This window comes from Neoarius graeffei, chromosome 5, assembly GCF_027579695.1.
Source record: "Neoarius graeffei isolate fNeoGra1 chromosome 5, fNeoGra1.pri, whole genome shotgun sequence".
Lineage (NCBI taxonomy): Eukaryota > Metazoa > Chordata > Actinopteri > Siluriformes > Ariidae > Neoarius > Neoarius graeffei.
The window spans coordinates 39,149,870-39,172,508 of NC_083573.1; positions in this window are offsets into that span (position 1 = coordinate 39,149,870).

Sequence of the window (22,639 nt, forward strand, 5' to 3'; positions counted from 1 at the left end):
AAGGGAATGACAATGTGGGTAGAATTACGCTGATCAAGTGCAATTTGGAATAATCCCCTTTTCTCTCTCTTTCTGTCTCTCACACCAGGATGCACCCGTGCTGCCTAAACTGGGGGAAAAAAATACATTTTGTGTTTAGCTATATAAAAACCAATATTAGCACTAACAATGGTGATTATATACAGTATTTACATACTGATGCAGAAAGCGAATGGTTTAACTGTACATTTACTTAGTTGAATCCAGTTATCTGCAGTTTTTTCTGTCGAATTGGACAGTATTTTGGTATTTTGGTCAGGCAAGGCTATTGAATAAACTGGTTTATTATCAATATTAAGCTCACTACGTGCAAATCAAAATTCTTTACAAGAACAGGTTTAAAAGATCAATGTCTTCTTTGATTTCTTCGATAAGCGTGCACAGTCATAAGCGGAGGATGTGATTTACAGCAGGGGATGCAAATGAGAACAGGAAATAGGGAAATATCAGGAACCTCGCTTTCCAGAAGACCTGATAAAACAGGCGTTTAATGAAAAGTGGCAATAAGGAAGATATTTAACCTCTTCAACTCCCACCAGTGGGTCGGGACCTATATTCCACTCTCTTAATCGACGTACTTTTCCTTTTAGTTTTCTCAGTAGTTTTAAATAAAACATGTTTTAAGAAGAATAACTAAAGAATAAGTTAAGAGCTTTAGGTTTTAAAGCGAACAGTGGATTTAAAGTTTTCTGTTTGACACATAATTTTACATCACAAAACCTGGCAAAAAAAAAATGTTGCAGTCAGATGAGAGATTAAATATAACTTAAACACACACACACACACACACACACACACACACACACACTGCCAGAAGTTATATTTGGTACAGACCTTTCACTGGGTGTCTCTCACCCAGTGCCATCCCTACAGTGAAGCAGGATAGTAAAAGCATCTCTACAGCTTCTCAGCAACAGCGGCTCAGAGACTGAAGAACAAATGGCCATAAGCCAATATTACAGTGAAAGTAGTTGCTGCAAGAGCTGTGATCTAATTCTCATTTAGAGTATGTAGGAAGCCTTGCAATGATCTGGCGACTTGTCCAGGGTGTACCCCGCTTCTCGCCCATAGTCAGCTGGGATAGGCTCCAGCTTGCCCACGACCCTGCACAGGATAAGCGGCTACGGCTAATGGATGGATGGATGGATGGATGGATGGAGTATGTATGAAATGAATGTTTGCCAGGTCAAGCAAATATGTCAAACAAAAATATTCTCCAAAATTTGAATGTATACTGCATACCCAAGAAGACTTGAAATTATAACTACTTGGACTAAGTATTGTGGGCTTTTCTAATTTCAAGCTTTAAGCATTACATTTTGAACACTGCATATATATATATAAATTTTTATATATATATATAAACCCAAAACCTCACACTTCATATTTTCCAAGCATTAACATCAAATTTAAATGTTGTTCCAAATGGCAAAATAGCAACAAAATTGTATCAATCAGACCCTTACTGTAGGCTCATACTATATAATGCATAAAGGACTGCACCAGACCAGGAAGGAAATAAATAATAAATTAATTAATTAAGCAATTTGGTAAATTATTGTCTGATTAATTATATTTGCTGCAAAGACACTGTATATCCACCAAACCCTCATCCCAGCTGTAAAACACGTCAGTTTCAGCTAATTCAGCAGAAAGACATAAGAACAATGTGAAGTAGAGCCTGAAAATATCATTGACCTGAGGTTTATATGGAGTCATTGGCCACAATATAGTATCGTAAATGTTGTGCAAGGCAAAACAGTAGCTACATTTAGTTGAGGTTGTTGCCACACTGTTACACAAATTAATATAAACATTCAATTTTATTCTCGAAAGAAAAATGATGGTTTAAATTATTTGCTTAATAAAAATATGGCACTGTACAATATGGTGTTGTGCCTTATTATGGTTTACTTTCGTTTACCCATGAATCACATATTAGTCCCTAAACAAAAATTCTGATGAATCCACAGAGTTGGATAACAAAATATAATAGCTGTTAAAGCTAAAGGCCCATATTAACGTGCATAGTGTACATTACAGTGGTACTTGAAAGTTTGTGAACCCTTTAGAATGTTCTATATTTCAGCATAAATATGACGTAAAACATCATCAGATTTTCACACAAGTCCTAAAAGTAGATAAAGAGAACCCAGTTAAACAAATGAGACAAAAATATTATACTTGGTCATTTATTTATTGAGGAAAATGATCCAATATTACATATCTGTGGGTGGCAAAAGTATGTGAACCTCTAGGATTAGCAGTTAATTTGAAGGTGAAATTAGAGTCAGGTGTTTTCAATCAATGGGATGACAATCAGGTGTGAGTGGGCACCCTGTTTTATTTAAAGAACAGGGATCTATCAAAGTCTGAGCTTCACAACACATGTTTGTGGAAGTGTATCATGGCATGAACAAAGGAGATTTCTGAGGACCTCAGAAAAAGTGTTGTTGATGCTCATCAGGCTGGAAAAGGTTATAAAACCGTCTCTAAAGAGTTTGGACTCCACCAATCCACAGTCAGACAGATTGTGTACAAAGGGAAAAAATTCAAGACCATTGTTACCCTCCCCAGGAGTGGTCGACCAACAAAGATCACTCCAAGAGCAAGGCATGTAATAGTCAGTGAGGTCACAAAGGACCCCAGGGTAACTTCTAAGCAACTGAAGGCCTCTCTCACATTGGCTAATGTTAATGTTCATGAGTCCACCACCAGGAGAACACTGAACAACAATGGTGTGCATGGCAGGGTTGCAAGGAGAAAGCCACTGCTCAACAAAAAGAACATTGCTGCTCATCTGCAGTTTGCTAAAGATCACGTGGACAAGCCAGAAGGCTATTGGAAAATGTTTTGTAGACGGATGAGACCAAAATAGAACTTTTGGTTTCAATGAGAAGTGTTATGTTTGGAGAAAGGAAAACAGTGCATTCCAGCATAAGAACCTTATCCCATCTGTGAAACATGGTGGTGGTAGTATCATGGTTTGGGCCTGTTTTGCTGCATCTGAGCCAGGACGACTTGCCATCATTGATGGAACAATGAATTCTGAATTAAACCAGCAAATTCTAAAGGAAAATGTCAGGACATCTGTTGATGAACTGCAATCTCAAGACAAGGTGGGTCATGCAGCAAGACAACAACCCTAAGCGCACAAGTCGTTCTACCAAAGAATGCTTAAAGAAGAATAAAGTTAATGTTTTGGAATGGGCAAGTCAAAGTCCTGACCTTTATCCAATCGAAATGTTGTGGAAGGACCTGAAGCGAGCAGTTCATGTGAGGAAACCCACCAACATTCCAGAGTTGAAGCTGTTCTGTATGGAGGAATGGGCTAAAATTCCTCCAAGCCGGTGTGCAGGATTGATCAACAGTTACCGGAAACGTTTAGTTGCAGTTATTGCTGCACAAGGGGGTCACACCAGATACTGAAAGCAAAGGTTCACATACTTTTGCCACTCACAGATATGTAATATTGGATCATTTTCCTCAATAAATACAGTTAGGTCCATAAATATTTGGACAGAGGCAACATTTTTCTAATTTTGGTTCTGTACATTACCACGATGAATTTTGAACAAAACAATTCAGATGCAGTTGAAGTTCAGCCTTTCAGCTTTAATTCAGTGGGTTGAACAAAATGATTGCATAAACATGTGAGGAACTAAAGCATTTTTTAAACACAATCCCTTCATTTCAGGGGCTCAAAAGTAATTGGACAAATTAAATAATTGTAAATAAAATGTTCATTTCTAATACTTGGTTGAAAACCCTTTGTTGGCAATGACTGCCTGAAGTCTTGAACTCATGGACATCACCAGACGCTGTGGTTCCTCCTTTTTAATGCTCTGCCAGGCCTTTACTGCAGCGGTTTTCAGTTGCTGTTTGTTTGTGGGCCTTTCTGTCTGAAGTTTAGTCTTTAACAAGTGAAATGCATGCTCAATTGGGTTGAGATCAGGTGACTGACTTGGCCATTCAAGAATATTCCACTTCTTTGCTTTAATAAACTCCTGGGTTGCTTTGGCTTTATGTTTTGGGTCATTGTCCATCTGTATTATGAAACGCCGACCAATCAGTTTGGCTGGATTTGAGCACACAGTATGTCTCTGAATACCTCAGAATTCATCCGGCTGCTTCTGTCCTGTGTCACATCATCAATAAACACTAGTGACCCAGTGCCACTGGCAGCCATGCATGCCCAAGCCATCACACTGCCTCCGCCGTGTTTTACAGATAATGTGGTACTGTATGCTTTGGATCATGAGCTTCGCCATACTTTTTTCTTTCCATCATTCTGGTAGAGGTTGATCTTGGTTTCATCTGTCCAAAGAATGTTCTTCCAGAACTGTGCTGGTTTTTTTAGATGTTTTTTAGCAAAGTCCAATCTAGCCTTTTTATTCTTGAGGCTTATGAGTGGCTTGCACCATGCAGTGAACCCTCTGTATTTACTTTCATGCAGTCTTCTCTTTATGGTAGATTTGGATATTGATACACCTACCTCCTGGAGAGTGTTGTTCACTTGGTTGGCTGTTGTGAAGGGGTTTCTCTTCACCATAGAAATTATTCTGTGATCATCCACCACTGTTGTCTTCTGTGAGCGTCCAGGTCTTTTTGCATTGATGAGTTCACCAGTGCTTTCTTTCTTTCTCAGGATGTCCCAAACTGTAGATTTTGCCACTCCTAATATTTTAGCAATTTCTCGGATGTTTTTTTTCCCCTGTTTTCGTAGCTTAAGGATGGCTTGTTTCACCTGCATGGAGAGCTCCTTTGACCACATGTTTTCTTCACAGCAAAATCTTCCAAATGCAAGCACCACACCTCAAATCAACTCCAGGCCTTTTATCTGCTTAATTGAGAACGACATAATGAAGGAATTGCCCACACCTGCCCATGAAATAGCCTTTGAGTCAATTGTCCAGTTACTTTTGGTCCCTTTAAAAACAGGGTGGCACATGTTAAGGAGCTGAAACTCCTAAACCCTTAATCCAATTTTAATGTGGATACCCTCAAATGAAAGCTGAAAGTCTGGACTTTATGTCCATGTCCATTATATAACTATAAGTTGAATATGTTTCAGTAAACAGGTAAAAAAACAAAATTTGTGTCAGTGTCCAAATATATATGGACCTAACTGTAAATGACCAAGTATAATATTTTTGTCTCATTTGTTTAACTGGGTTCTCTTTATCGACTTTTAGGACTTGTGTGAAAATCTGATGATGTTTTACGTCATATTTATGCCGAAATGTAGAAAATTCTAAAGGGTTCACAAACTTTCAAGCACCACTGTAAGAAGAAGACTTTATTTGTCACATTTACACTCAAGCACAGTGAAATTCCTCCTCTGCATTCAACCCATCTGAATAGTGAACACACGCATACACACACACACACACACACACACACACACACGTGAGCAATGAGCACACACACATATCCAGAGCAGTGGGCAGCTGTGCTACAGCGCCTGGGTAGCAGTTGGGGGTTAGGTGCCTTGCTCAAAGGCACTTCAGCCATGATACAGAGGGAGAGGTAAGTGCTGTTCATTCACTCAACTCCCCTCACATTTTTCTTGCTGAATCCAGGAATCAAACCAACTACCCTTTGGGCCCAAGGGTGCTTCTCAAATCTTCAGGCCATGGCTGCCCTCAGTATTGTGCACATTGGTATTCAGACCTCAAATGTGTGACTATGTACTATTTTGAGTGCTATTTATAGGAGTTGCATGAGAAATGTGTGCAAGACAATTAATTGCATGAAATGAATTGGGGTATAAACACACTCAAAACAACTATGTATTGCCATTCGAGGCAAATATATATATATGTTATTTACCAGCTGGGAGGTTCGTATCGTGAAATACCGTGACCAAGGTCTTGAAAGTACTGACCGAGGCCCTCTGGGCCGAGGTCAGTATTCAAGGCCGAGGTCACAGTATTTCACCATACGGACCAACCTTCAGCTGGTAAATAATGTATTTATTTTTTTCTTTACCAAATTCTAACAGAAAACGAGAGCGCCCGAAAGGGAAAACTGAGCCGAGGCAAACTGCGCTGCCATTTTGAATCCTCATTCACGACTGTAATGCAAATTGCTTCCTCCTTGGTATACAAGTGCACTTCCATGGCAGGAAAAAAAACTACATTTTCCCGCCTATGTAGTCCCCTATTTATACAAATAGGAGTCATTCAGGATTCAGCCATGTTTTTGCTCGGCGTTAGCAAGTTACAGGTTTTTAGCTTTCTCCTGAAATGTTTTCTTTTATTTTGTCTTCATCAGAGTAGTAAAACTCGCTTTCACTGTGAACACTGTCATTATCACTATCCATGATGTAAAATTAATGCTATTTTGAATCCTCATTCACGGCTGTAATGCAAATGGCTTCCTCCTCGGTGTACAAGTGCACTTCCATGGCAGGAAAAAAACTACATTTTGGCGCCTATGTAGTCCCCTATTTATACAAAATTGAGTCATTCAGGATTCAGCCATGTTTTTGCTCGGTGTTAGCAACAATTACAGGTTTTTAGCTTTCTCCTGAAATATTTTCTTTTATTTCTTCTTCCTCAGGGTAGTAAAACTCGCTTTTGCTATGAACACTGTCGTTGTTGCTATCCATGCTGTAAAATTAATGCTATTCTCCTGAGAAATGCTGGCAAAATTTTATCAGATTTTTGATAATCTTATAAATAAATCTTATAAAAAAAAAAGATAAATGTTGACAAAAATTGCTATTATGTTTGTTATTTTTGTGAACGAGCGAGTCGCCAAAGGTCTGTAACCGGGGTCTGTAACTGGGGTCCATATCGTAGGATACGGACCCGCTCACCAGCCAATCAGAGCGCAGGATTTGATGGAAACTGGGCCGCAAAAAAAAACCCAACATATTTTTCCCTGGCAGCACGGTGGTATAATGGTTAGTACTGTCGCTTCACAGCAAGACAGTTCTGGGTTCGAGCCCAGTGGCTGACGAGGGCCTTTCTGTGTGGAGTTTGCATGTTCTCCACGTGTCTGCGTGGGTTTCCTCCGGGTGCTCCAGTTTCCCCCACAGTCCAAAGACATGCAGGTTAGGTTAACTGGTGGCTCTAAATTGACCATAGGTGTGAATGTGAGTGTGAATGGTTGTTTGTCTCTGTGTGTCAGTCCTGTGATGATCTGGAGACTTGTCCAGGGTGTACTCTGCCTCTCGGCCATAGTCAGCTGGGATAGGCTCCAATTTGCCCGCGACCCTGGACAGGATAAGTGGTTGCAGATAATGGATGGATGGATATTTTTCCCTATGTTTGCCATATTTTCATTCATGTCATTGTAATAGTTCTTTTTTTTTATCTGGAAATAATTACAATTTTCACAATTTTAAGCTGTATCTTGCTTTCTATTTATTTTTTTCCCCTGCTTAATGGCAAGTGTTTGTGTTTAAACGAGGTGGTCTATAAACACCTATACTCAAGAAAGATTTGACAACCTTGCAGGATTTAACCACACACAGATGACTTGCATTATCTAAGTAGGTAACCCAGAAAATGGACTTAAACACGTGTAGCTTGACTCTGAATATGAGTAACTGTCCCTGCAGAAATACTGATGTAAATATAAGATTTAAGTTGCTTTCTTAAGTTGCAGACTCTCAATACAGCCCACTGTGTGTAAATAGAAAAAAATGAAAAAAAAAACATAAAGACAAACAAAACCCAAACATACGTTCTGAGGTGCTGTAAATCACCCAGTGAATCCTATAATAGTGATTCGCAGTATTTCACATGGCTGTCAGGCTCGAATTAGTGGGGAATTTCATCATATGCCAGCTCAGATACGTTCTACATCATTGTGCCTGGAATAAGTATGGCCAAAGACACACAGGAGAGAAGCCTTTCCTGTACAACAAAGCTTGTGACTCTCTGTCTCAAGACACACAGAGCATATTAGACAACTCAAGTGTGCTTGAAGCCTTATGCTTTTGTTATATAGCTAATTTGAGATGGTTACCGAGCTTCACAAACACAGTAAGAGTCACTGTTAGCAAGTTAACCAGATAGCATTAGTCAGAGGTGGACAGTAACGAAGTACATTTAATCGAGTACTGTACTCAAGTACGCTTTTTGAGTATCTGTACTTTACTTGAGTATTTCTTTTTGGCAACTTATGACTTTAACTTCACTACATTTGAAAGACAAATATCGTACTTTTCACTCCACTACATTTCTATCAAGGTCCTCATTACTCGTTACTATAAAGCAGCTTTGAAAGTGGATGTTTTTTTCTTTTCCTTTCTAAAATGTGATTGGTTTTTTCGCAGGTGACACTGAGACAGCCTGTCAGTAATCACTAGGATCAGGTCACATCCATCGACTATATAAAATCAAGATCAATGATTTCTCAGCAGCATTATTTGAACACTATCAGTTGATGGCAGAATGGAAGGAGGCAGTTCTTCTAGGGAATGCATGCACCCATGGCTTTACCTAGAACCCATGTTTCAGTTTTCTGAAAGGAATAAAGATTTGTTTTGTTTTAAATGTTTGTTTTGTTTGCTTAAAATGAACCACATCACGGCCTCCAAAAACTCGCTGTCCAACCTGTGGAAGCATATTGAGGTATGTAAATGTTTTATTCCAAGAGAAAGCTTGCAGTGAAGCTGTCTGTGCTTTTAGAGCTAGCGATAACGTTGCAATAGCTATGCAGTCTGGTTAGTCAAATGACTTTCTTTGGATTTGCCCGCCAAATTGCCATAGCCTTGTCCACGGCTAATGTTTACACATAGCTAGTTAACTTGGACACTGTTAGTTAGCATGTAAAAATGGAGTTACGCTAACATGAATAACGTTAACTTATCTGAAGTGCTTTCTGAAATGTTTTAGCATAATCTTGCCAAATAAACAAAATGTAAAAATCTCTCTTTTCTAGTAACATTAGCTACCCAATATGATTTTGAGTTTGAAAAGAGTTTGCTCGCATGGCAGGTGGAGCTTCACTGACTAGCTAGCGTAACATTAAACCACCATGATTCCACAGGTAGATTCATATGTGCATGAATACATACACTTACGCGTGCGCACACACACACACACACACACACACACACACACACACACACACACACATATGAGACATGTGAGATGGACAATATTGTACTAGTCAGTCGCAACAAATTTTTGGAATTTTTTTTGTTTTGATGTCAGATGATGGTCTTACATTTCTTTGTCTTGCTTAAAGCAGTGTTGCTATTGGGCAGTTATTAAGCTTGAGGTGTGGATCTGGGTTTTAAACAGGTTAGATTGTCATTTTTATTTTCTGAGCAAGCTGCATTTAGAGCTATTCCACTGTCTTCCTGATTAATATACACATGCATGTGTGCACACATTGCCAGAGCTGGGTCAGAACACTACCATGCTGCTTTGTGGGGGTGGGGAGGAGTGTTACAATTTAAAAAAAAAAAGAAAAAGAAAAAGAAAATGACTGACACTTTTTCAATTCAGCTGTGTTTCATTTTGTAACGTTCTACCAGGTGTTTATTCTACAGGTTCTACAAGCGAGTCAGTAAATCCAGACAGTTGTTTCAGAGGCATTCGGTACTGTAAGCGTTGTAACAACAATACAACAATGCGTTGACAGAAAATGTACTTTTAATACTTAAGTATTTTTAAAAGCAAGTACTTCGGTGCATTAACTTAAGTAAAAATTTGACTGTACAACTTTCATTTGGGGCGGCATGGTGGTGTAGTGGTTAGCGCTGTCGCCTCACAGCAAGAATGTCCGGGTTCGAGCCCCGTGGCTGGCGAGGGCCTTTCTGTGCGGAGTTTGCATGTTCTCCCCGTGTCCGCGTGGGTTTCCTCCGGGTGCTCCGGTTTCCCCCACAGTCCAAAGACATGCAGGTTAGGTTAACTGGTGGCTCTAAATTGACCGTAGGTGTGAATGTGAGTGTGAATGGTTGCCTGTGTCTATGTGTCAGCCCTGTGATGACCCGGCGACTTGTCCAGGGTGTACCCCGCCTTTCGCCCGTAGTCAGCTGGGATAGGCTCCAGCTTGCCTGCGACCCTGTAGAACAGGATAAAGCGGCTAGAGATAATGAGATGAGATGAGAACTTTCATTTGTATTGGAGTAACATTTGACCAGTTGGATCTGCACTTTGACTTAAGTGATGAAGTTGGGTACTTTATCCACCTCTGGCATTAGTGTTCGAGATAGAAGCCAAAGGAGTTTCATGTCGTACTCAGTAACTGTGACAGACACACTAATTTGATGTTTTTAATCCATGCAGTGTAGAATGACATGACACAACCCATGTTACAAAATGCTCTTATGTGAATAACTTGCAATGTCATATTTCCAATAGAATGGGCAACAAAATTCCCAAATATTATATCTAGCATCTTTAATATTCCTTTACAAGAACACAAGCCCCTCCTTGGACCTGTACCACATTCAGTAGCCATGCATACCATGTAGGGGTGAAAACATATGGCCTTTCGTATCATCTCATCTCATCTCATCTCATCTCATCTCATCTCATCTCATTATCTCCAGCTGCTTTATCCTGTTCTACAGGGTCGCAGGCAAGCTGGAGCCTATCCCAGCTGACTACGGGCGAAAGGCGGGGTACACCCTGGACAAGTCGCCAGGTCATCACAGGGCTGACACATAGACACAGACAACCATTCACACTCACATTCACACCTACGGTCAATTTAGAGTCACCAGTTAACCTAACCTGCATGTCTTTGGACTGTGGGGGAAACCGGAGCACCCGGAGGAAACCCACGCGGACACGGGGAGAACATGCAAACTCCGCACAGAAAGGCCCTCGCTGGCCATGGGGCTCGAACCCGGACCTTCTTGCTGTGAGGCGACAGCGCTAACCACTACACCACCGTGCTGCCCGATGTTTTTTATATTATTGAAAAATTAAAAAAGATATATTCTTATTATAAAATACTTTTATTTCATATTCTGTTGCTTTTTTTTGTATTTTTTGGGGTTTTGTTTTCAAGTACAATTTTTATTTCATCCTCAGTTGGTTCAGCAGCACGCTTCACCATTTTCTTCTTCTTTAGGATTTTTTTTGGCGGTTGCCAAACCAACTTAAAGCTAGACGGCCTTTCATCTCATCTCATCTCATCTCATCTCATCTCATCTCATCTCATCTCATCTCATCTCATCTCATTATCTATAGCCACTTGGTCATTGTGATATATGTTTATTTTTGTAATATCTCACAAAACATTAGGCCATTCTGTGGCTAGGAAGTTATTTAATTTGTGGGGATTCCCGAGCAAATAATGTGCATAAAATCGCTCGCTTCGCGCAGTCAAGCAGACAGAGGAAGTCTGTGTGCGCATGCGCAGGTTTATCTTCTTCTTCTTTTGAGTTTTACAGTAGCTGGCATCCACAGTGTTGCATTACTGCCATCTACAAGTTTACCTTGACTGTGCACTGACAGTTCCATCATTCTGTCGCTAAACGAACAGCTGATCACACCGAGGTGCTCGCTGACTGCTGATATCTATTAGTTTGGTCCTGCATTTCCTTTCCTTCGCAACATAACGTCTTTTCTTCTCACTTTCCGTTACTGTAGTCAATCATTCACTTTCATTCATGTCCTCCATTTTCCTCTGTTTCAAATTTGTATCCCATGATGCCTTGCGTGAACGGGGAAAGCCCACCACGTGATGCATGACGTACTATCTTGAATTGCGTCATGGTGAAGCAGGAAAAAATAGCGCAGAATTTAGTGCCACCACACAAACAAGTGAGCAGTGAGCACACACACATACCCAGAGCAGTGGGCAGCTGCGCTACAACGCCCAGGGAGCAGTTGGGGATTTAAGTACGACCTACACTTGAAAAATCTGAAAGGCAGTCTACCTTTAAAGGTGCATTACCACCACCGACTGGACTGGAGTGTGGAATAGGAGAGATGGGGGCAAAAAAAAAAGAAAAAAAACCACCTGTATTATTTTAGCTATTTCTGTTTCTTTTAAATACTTGGTAACAAAGTGATACATCTGACTTGATGCGCTCTTCCATTTTGTTTTTCTCTACTCATGGTATATGAGCTGATAGCCTAGTAGTAGAGTAGCCAACCAGAGCATGCGATTGCTCATATCCAGGGAATGTGGATAGAATAATAATCAAACATACCATGCACTGAGAGACTCCAGTTGAAATTATGGATTCTCTGAAGTGACTTTGGGGCTGTGCCCTGAAGAAAATAGTACTATGCCAGTCACCGAAGAGAATCCATAATTACCAGAACTTCTCAGTACATGGTATATTTGATTTATATTCCTCATCAAAAAATTCCAAACTAAAAGTGTTAATATTGAATCTCGGCATAAATTCACTGGAGGCAGCCATGTATGTTGTTTACATCGGTGCGACCTTCGACCTGCGCATGTGCAATGTACCATGCTATCGCTTGCCTCGCTAGACATGATCATGATATGTAGATTTACACAGGGAAATGCTCGCGGAGCCACGGCTGTGACTCGAGTCGGCTATATAGCTTGAAATTGTGACATCAGTTCATGGTATATTCAGGATATACCATGACTGTCTCACACCATATCCATTTTTTTTTAATGTCACGAGATACATTGCTAATCAGTGGTGGAACTATTTTATGTCACATGAGCAATCCTTGGCCAATCCCTGCACGGGAATTTTTTTATGAGGGATATAATGTAGACTATTCATCATAAAATACTGCTTATATTACATGAGGGCTAAGAAAAACATTTAAACTTATTCAAAGCCATGCTCTACACTCTGATCAAGTAGATTTTTCTTTATCTTGCCTCACATGAGGTTATGGGTAGTTTTTTTCCCATGAGCTAATACTAGCTCTAATATGGTACATGGGACTCTAATACCATGAACCAGCACTAATACCAATGCATCTGTCACGACATCACACAGACGAAGACACACACAGTACACTGTCTCAGTCGACTACATTCCCTGACTAATTCAATCCGGGTTAAAGAAAAGTAGAAAAACGCATTTCCATTTCCAATTTCTGAACTGTCATGGCTATAGTAGTTTGAGCTCATTTTGTGAGATGTTGGTCTGAGCTAATGTTTAATGAGCCATGTTTCATTTCATTACATTTTAACGCACAGCCTTTGTTTCATTATATGCTGCTAAGAGTTTGAATGTATCACGCAAGCACTGTATCATTATTATGTTTCAGTTTTGTACTTTTATAATGTTGAATGTTTTAGTCAACTGAAAATGGAAACTTTCTCAGGCATACATTTTAGCAATGCTTATTTTTGCTGGATGGAAAACGTACAGCATTAAGACATGATCAATCAATCATATCATGTCATATCATATCAGATTTGATACATCTGTCACATCTGGTCATGCACATTCATTAACAGTGTGTGAAATAATATTTAACAGTTATTCCACGAAATTGACTCGTACATGAGCTGGTAGCTGACGAGGCGCGTAGCACCGAGTTGCCTATAAGCCATGTATGATAAGATTGAGTGGAATAACTGTTTTATTCTATGTACATTCACTAGAGTTTGAAAAACAGAGCATTTTAATTTTTTTTTTGCAAATTCGATAAATAAAAACTTGATACAAAACATCCGACAAAATAATTTCCGCTTAGTGGACACGTGACAAATTGCATACAAATGTAGTAAAATATTCAAATTTAATTTTTCTTTGAGCTTTTGAACCAGTCTAAAAAAAATCAACAAATTTGAATGCTTAAAGATCTCATCTCATCTCATTATCTCTAGCCGCTTTATCCTTCTACAGGGTCGCAGGCAAGCTGGAGCCTATCCCAGCTGACTACGGGCGAAAGGCGGGGTACACCCTGGACAAGTCGCCAGGTCATCACAGGGCTGATACATAGACACAGACAACCATTCACACTCACATTCACACCTACGGTCAATTTAGAGTCACCAGTTAACCTAACCTGCATGTCTTTGGACTGTGGGGGAAACCGGAGCACCCGGAGGAAACCCACGCGGACAACATGCAAACTCCGCACAGAAAGGCCCTCGCCGGCCATGGGGCTCGAACCCGGACCTTCTTGCTGTGAGGTGACAGCGCTAACCACTACACCACCATGCCGCCTAATAATCTCATCTCATCTCATTATCTGTAGCCGCTTTATCCTGTTCTACAGGGTCGCAGGCAAGCTGGAGCCTATCTCAGCTGACTACGGGCGAAAGGCGGGGTACACCCTGGACAAGTCGCCAGGTCATTACAGGGCTGACACATAGACATAGACAACCATTCACACTCACATTCACACCTACGGTCAATTTAGAGTCACCAGTTAACCTAACCTGCATGTCTTTGGACTGTGGGGGAAACCGGAGCACCCGGAGGAAACCCACGCGGACACGGGGAGAACATGCAAACTCCGCACAGAAAGGCCCTTGCCGGCCCTGGGGCTCGAACCCGGACCTTCTTGCTGTGAGGTGACAGCGCTAACCACTACACCACCATGCCGCCCAATAATAATTCTTGAAAAAAAAAAGATACGTTCTTACCATCAAATGCTTTCATTCCACGTTTTGTTGTTTTTTTGTATTTTTTGGGGGTTTTGTTTTTGAGTAGAGTTTTTATTTCATCCTTGGTTGGTTCAGCAACACACGTTGCCATTTTTTTTCCTCTACTCACGGTATATGAGCTGATAGCCTAGTAGTAGAATAGCCAATCAGAGTGCACGATTGCTCATATCCAGTGAATGTGGATAGAATAATAATAGATATCTGGTGAATATAGTGTACGCTTCCAGAGCTTACATGTATACAGAAAACATGAACAGAGCAATGCTGACTGCTTGTGTGCCTGAAATGTAACCTCAGTACCAGATGGCTTGTGTTCTACAAGGATGTCTTGGTTACCATTTCTGAAGTGTGTGTGTGTGTGTGTGTGTGTGTGTGTGTGTGTGTGTGTGTGTGTGTGTGTGTGAATTCATTTAAGACAGAGAAATCTCATTCTGGGAGAAGCTCAATCCCTGTAGACACCGTGGTCTGTGGTAGAGTTAATTATCAGAGCTGCTTGGCTAACTCGTGTATGCAAGTGTGCTCATGTGTATATGTATGTATGAGAAAGGAAGTCATAACTCATATCTCTCTCTTTAACTGACCTCTGCTATATACTAGTAGTTTCACACACACACACACACACACACACACACACACACACACACACACACACAAAAGCTGAGTCATCATAAATAACTGTGCTTATTTCCTTGCTTAATAATAAATTAGTAGATGAGCTTTTTTATGGGAAGCATGGCAAAGAAACAGCTGTCCACATTAAAAGCATTGATCTCTATTTCACAGATTGGGAACTAAATCCGAGGGGTAGACAGAAAGACAGAGACACACTGAACAAATCAAAGTGAGACAGAGAGAGAGAGAGAGAGAGAGAGAGATGGCAAGAAAACAAGCAAGATTAAATTGAGGCATGCATGTGCTATTAAGTCCCTGTCATAGGAAACTCTAGATCAGAGGGTTCTCAAATGTTGTTAAGCCAAAGATCCTTTTAAAGGTAAAGTAAACACCATGGACCTCCTTTGCATATAATCCATTCATCCATCCATGATCTACAGTACTATGCAAAAGTCTTAGGCACATGTAAAGAAATGCTGTCGACCAAAAAATGCCTTACAGAATAATGAAATGAAATGTTTCAACATTAAAAAAATACTATAAAGAGTAAGCCATAATAAATGAAACACAGTCAATATTTGGTGTGAGACGATGCTTTACTTTTTAAAAAATAGTAGTCTCAGGTCCACTGAGCGCAGTTTGATAAGGAAATGAGCTGTAGGCTTTACTGAGCATCTTACAGAACCAGGGTGGCACGGTGGTGTAGTGGTTAGCGCTGCCGCCTCACAGCAAGAAGGTCCGGGTTCGAGCCCCGTGGCTGGCGAGGGCCTTTCTGTGTGGAGTTTGCATGTTGTGTCCGTGTGGGTTTCCTCTGGGTGCTCCGGTTTCCCCCACAGTCCAAAGACATGCAGGTTAGGTTAACTGGTGACTCTAAATTGACCGTAGGTGTGAATGTGAGTGTGAATGGTTGTCTGTGTCTATGTGTCAGCCCTGTGATGACCTGGCGACTTGTCCAGGGTGTACCCCGCCTTTCGCCTGTAGTCAGCTGGGATAGGCTCCAGCTTGCCTGCGACCCTGTAGAAGGATAAAGCGGCTAGAGATAATGAGATGAGATGAGATCTTACAGAACCAGCCACAGTTCTTCTGGACACTTTGACTGTCACACTTGCTTCTTAATTTTGCACCAAAACCCAGTAGCCTTCATTATGTTTTCTTTTTTAATCTGAAAAGTGCTCTCTTATGTAATATGCTGCTCAGACACAAACTTTTTTTTTTCTGTAACCAGGCGCGGTTTTAAGGGGTGGCAAAAGGTGGCAGTTGCCACTGTAAAAATATGTCTTGCCACCACGGTTGCCCCCCTATTTTAAAAAGAATTATTTATTAAAACACATTTTTGAAATTCAATTATCTATCTACAGAGATACTAAGACCTCATCTCATCTCTACCTACCGTTATTTACGTTATTTTACACCCCACCCCCGGAATTTTGAAATGGTTTCACTCAGAGAGAGACGTTCTTCTGTTATGATTCTTCTGAATGCTTGACTTCTGATGAGGCAACGTGCTGGAGCAAAAGAGGTTTGTCAAATTGTTTTCACCTGATAGAATAGTCTTGTCCTTTCTATGTTAAATGCATTTTGGTACTCAATTATTATTTTAGCCCAGCTATCTTTATTATCAATATTTTTATTACAATCAGAGACGTTAGTTTTTCTAAAACGTTAGTTTTTTGTTGGATGCAGTAGGCTATACAGTCATTGGTTGGATCTATGGAGTGCTGTCTCGCTAGGTTCCAGTAGTAGCTATACCTGTAAGTTATGTTTTACTTTCTGTGTATGCTAGGCAACGAAATGAAAGCTAATAGTTTTGTAAAGTGATAGGCTTTCGAAAGTAAACAACTTGTGTTAGCATTACTCAGCTAGGTCAGCCTAGCTCGCGTTTTCGCCTGTATGCTATTCAGTTTAGTCTCATCTCATTATCTCTAGCCGCTTTATCCTGTTCTGCAGGGTCACAGGCAAGCTGGAGCCTATCCCAGCTGACTACGGGCGAAAGGCGGGGTACACCCTGGACAAGTCGCCAGGTCATCACAGGGCTGACACATAGACACAGACAACCATTCACACTCACATTCACACCTACGGTCAATTTAGAGTCACCAGTTAACCTAACCTGCATGTCTTTGGACTGTGGGGGAAACCAGAGCACCCGGAGGAAACCCACGCGGACACGGGGAGAACATGCAAACTCCGCACAGAAAGGCCCTCGCCGGCCACGGGGCTCGAACCCGGACCTTCTTGCTGTGAGGCGACAGCGCTAACCACTACACCACCGTGCCGCCCCTATTCAGTTTAGTGATATACTTAATTTGTTTCTATTAGTTTTACGGAAATCGAGGATGAACACATCTGTATAAGTTTGAAGTCTTCAGTAAAGATCCACAATCTAAACCGTTTGCTATCTGTCTATTTTTTGATACATCGCTAGGGCAGAATAGTTCCATTCATTGCTTGGGAATATACTTTCAGAAAAGATGGTTTAGATGGTTGAATCCGTTTTTCTTGATGGTACAAAAGCTCAATACATATTTGACAAGATGACTTGATTGTGAGTCTTTCTTGAGCATAAGTAAAAATGATTTCTATGATTTGTATAAACTGCTGCATCGACAACCTATGCCCCTCTCCTGGAACCTATGCCCCTCCTTTGCCACCCTAAGGAAAAATCTCTGGAGCCGCCACTGTCTGTAACATTTAATTTTGTGCTGGAAAACGAACGTTTGGACTCTAAAATGTTTTTGTACTGACTCAATAATGTAGAAGTCATAAAATAGAAATCTATAACAAAGTTTGTATTAAAAAAACCATAGGGTGCCTAAGACTTTTGCACAGTGCTGTATGTTGCTTAGCTGTGAGGGTCGTGAGGGAAGCTGGAATCAAATCCATCTGACTTCAAGAGAGAGGTGGGGTAACACCGTGGGCAGGTCACCAAACCATCGCAGGGCTAACATAAAGATGAACAGCCACATTCATACCTATGGGCAATTTAGAGTAGCCAGTGGAGCTCATCCACATGTCTTTGCACTGTGGGAGGAAACCGGAGCACCCAAAGGAAACCCATGCAGGCACGAGGAGAACATGCAAACTCTACACAGAAAGGCCCCAATCAGCCACAGGGTTTGAACCCAGAATCTTCTTTCTTATTTATTTGAGCCATAGAGCTTTTTATTCCTGTATTTTCCATTGTCCAAGTTTACCATATTTGAGTTCCTAATGTTTGCATTAAACCCATTTATAATTATGGTCAAATGAGTTAATCACTGTAAGACATTAATAATCAATGTAATACATTTGATAATTATGGGTTATATTTGAAACAAAATACTGATTAAAAATAATGTACTGTTAGCTTTGACTTTGCTTCATGTCCCCAGACCCCATGTTGAGAAACACTAATTGATGCAATAGGATTTCGTGAGATATTACCACTGAAGCCAATACAGCACACATTTCTGATCTCACACAATAATGCTCGTACAAAAGAAGAAAAAAAAACATTCATGACTATCATGACCTTGGTCCATGCTCTCACCCCCAGCCTTACAGGGTTAGTCAAAATTATATTAACACTAATGGATTATTTTTCTCCTGAATGTGTGGTGCGCCATGACCGCTGCTGGCGTAATTGGGCCCTACTTTTTTGACACCCCAACAGTGACGTCAGACGTCTACTTACAGATGGTGCAGCAGTACGCCATTGATGAACTTCCACAACAGATCCGATTGATGGGGTATTTCCAACAGGATGGCGCACCGCTGCATTTTGGCCGTACTATTCATGCTTATCTCGACCACACATTTCCAGGTCGATGGATAGGTCACAGTGAACCATTGACGTGGCCTCCACACTCCCCTGAGTTGACGCCCTATGGTGAAGGAGCAAGTGTATAGCAGGAAAGTTCATGATACCAATGACCTCAAGGACAGAATACGGACTGTGGTGTCATCTATTCCCCACAAAATGTGTGTCCGGGCTTTAAATGGTAGTTACTCACTGGTTTTTGTGTGCTGAACATGATGGCGAACAGGTTATGACCGTCCTGTAAATCATCTTGCACATATGGTGTATGTTTTGTGAATAAATGGTTTCTACCATTTAAGTATTAACATAATTTTGACTAACTCTGTATTTTAATCATTGGGCTGATTAAGGATCCCCCCCCCTTTTCATTCACTGCATACATTAACGGATCATTAGAAATCATCTTGGACTTGCGATCGTACTCTGTCATATCTGTCATATTCTGTTAACGCATCACTGTTATGGCACCAGTTCATCTGATAGCAAACAAATTAGAAATGTCAACCACAGGACATGTACATGAGGATAAGACTGTATCAAAAATAGCAATGGCAGGCACACAATTCATCATTTATGAGGATTTAATAACGATCATTTTTCACTGGAAGTGTTTTTGGGATTTTAAACCAAAATGCAAACCCTTCTCTCACATTTACGCCACAGGACCAAACCTGGAATTATGTATGTAAGCTGGGGATATTTCCTGTCCCCGACATGCATAATAATCTACCTACAATTTCTTTCGAGAAAAGTTTGGTCATGTCCAGGACGTCAGGTTAGAAGCTGCGAACAGACATGATCCTGGAGCTGTGAGCGTTTCCTTGTCAACCCAACCCTTACATGCCATTGATCAGAGTACAGTGTTGTGCACTGCAGTAGAGCTTCTATGCTCTGACAGGAGGACTATCAGGAGGAGACTCAAACACACAGACTGTGCCATCTCAACCAGGGATGACAAGAAGACTAAATACCGAAATGCCACTAGAATGTGGTACCCACAGAGATCTTTGCATACATGGAGAGCTGTCACTGTCACCTGAGGCACAACAACACCTCCTGCTCAGAGTGCTTTAGGTTGAAATTTGTTCTAGAAGAAAAGAGCTGATCTCACGCCAAGCTCTCATCCCAAGGCTTATAATAATAATAATAATAATAATAATAATAATAATAATAGGCAGCACAGTGGTGTAGTGGTTAGCACTGTCACCTCACAGCAAGAAGGTTCTGGGTTCAAGCCTAGCGGCCGGCGAGGGCCTTTCTGTGCGGAGTTTGCATGTTCTCCCCGTGTCTGTCTGGGTTTCCTCCGGGTGTTCCGGTTTCCCCCACAGTCCAAAGACATGCAGGTTAGGTTAACTGGTGGCTCTAAATTGACCGTAGGTGTGAATGTGAGTGTGAATGGTTGTTTGTCTCTATGTGTCAGCCCTGTGATGATCTGGTCCAGGGTGTACCCTGCCTCTCACTCATAGCCAGCTGGGATAGGCTCCAGCTTGCCTGCGACCCTGCACAGGATAAGTGATTATGAATAATGGATGGATAATAATAATGCTTGGGCTGATTAAGGGGACTGTGTAGAACATAATCTGCCAGAAGAGGGCCTGGTGATTGGACTCTTCAGATCAATATCACAGAGCAGCTTGACTCAAGCATAAGTAAGTTGCACATTTAACAACGTGAGAAACTGGCAAAATGTGACGTGGGAAAAAAAATGTGAAAGGGAAACAACAGCAGGAGTGTGCAAATGTCTGAGTGTTAACCTAAGAACCGTCACCATGTCAAGTGTTATTCCAAATATCAAGAATTAAATAAAAATGTGTGAAAAATGTGACTGAGTGAGTGAGTGAGTGAGTGAGTGAGTGTAAAGAAATCAAGTGGGCTTTTGTATGAAATCTAAGATACAGATGCACTTTCCACATCCATAACTTTATGCCACTAGAACTTGGTACCCAGAGTTCTTTGCATATATGGAGAGCTGCATCACAGGAGCTGTTCTTTGCATCACAGGATCAGCTTCTTTCCCCATGCCATCACCCTCATAAATTGCTGACCTGAACCGTCTTTGCCATATACTATTGTGCCACTTGTTCTTCTTGTATCATATAGTCTTATTTGCACAACCACACTGCACTCTGTGTACACTGCCTGTAATATGTGTATATTTTTGTATATTGTGTCTCGTCTGGAAATAACCTGCATATTGTCTGTATACTGTTGATATTGTAGATTGCATACAGACGATATTACACGGTTGCCTGAAGATATGAAGTCTATCTTTGAGTGGTGAATATATTCATGAGTGAGCGAAGCAAATGAGTGAAAATATTTTCAACAGAAGAAGATAAACGTCATATCTTCACACCACTGTGTAATGTTCTTTATATTATATGGACACATCCACAAAGAAAATATGCAAGTTAATCAAAAGAATTTTAATTTTGAACCGGTTTGCCATTTTGACAACGCGCATCCAGTCAGCAGGAAAACATTGGGAGTGATGTCATCGGAGTGAAATACTGGGAATTATTATACATACAGGACACTTTTTCCATGGAACAAAAACCTGTGTTCTATTCGCTTCTAGCAGGTTTCATTCATTTGATTTGATAGCATGCAATATTGTTATCATATCGCTTATCCTACATGTATTACATCATTCTACCCAATGGAGAATGAGCGTTGAATATGGTTTACAATATTGCATGGTTGTCAAGACAACATGATGTCACACATTGGAGATGTAAAACTTCCACGATAGCTTCGTTAAATACGGAAGATTTTGAGAGAATTTTGAAAGAGAAAGATGCGTTGAAAACTCAAAAGGAATGTATATGTGTAATAATAATAATAATAATAATAATAATAATATTGGCTGGCTTTTTTTCGTAGTATATCGGATATATTCCATTCAGCTAGCATGATATTGAACGAACCGTAGACTGAATGGAATATATTTGATATACCACTCAACACCACCCAATATTATTTAAATATGTCACTCAGATCCGTGATGTATTTCATATGAAAAATGCGAGTTTTTCAACACAAGAAGATAAACTTCATATCTTCAAGCCAGCATGTGATTTTCTTATTATATCAACACATTCACAAACAAAAAGTACTAAAATGTATCAAAACAATTAATTGATTTCCTCACGAGTGACATATCGACATTTATGTCACAGTTTTAGTTCTCCATGTCCTGGATGTAGCTCGTATATATTGTCTGTATTGTCTATAATGTACATACCATATACATATATACATTTCTTTCTTTTTCTGGATCACGACAGAGACACCAACTGCCGGAACCAAATTCCTTGTGTGTGTCAACATACTTGGCCAATAAACCTGATTCTGATTCTGATTGTAACCTATTACAACCCTAACGAGGCTACTAAATTTATTTATTGATGTCTAAGCAGACATTTTAAACACTGCATACCATAATATCAGGCTGCAGTGAGTTTGCAGGGTAGTAGTGTGCTTCAGCATCTCATGTTCATTTCTTTTCTGATTATTTAAATATTTAGATTCTTTAACGTCGGGTGGCACGGTGGTGTAGTGGTTAGCACTGTCGCCTCACAGCAAGGTTATGGGTTCGAGCCCAGTGGCTGACGAGGGCCTTTCTGTGTGGAGTTTGCATGTTCTCCCTGTGTC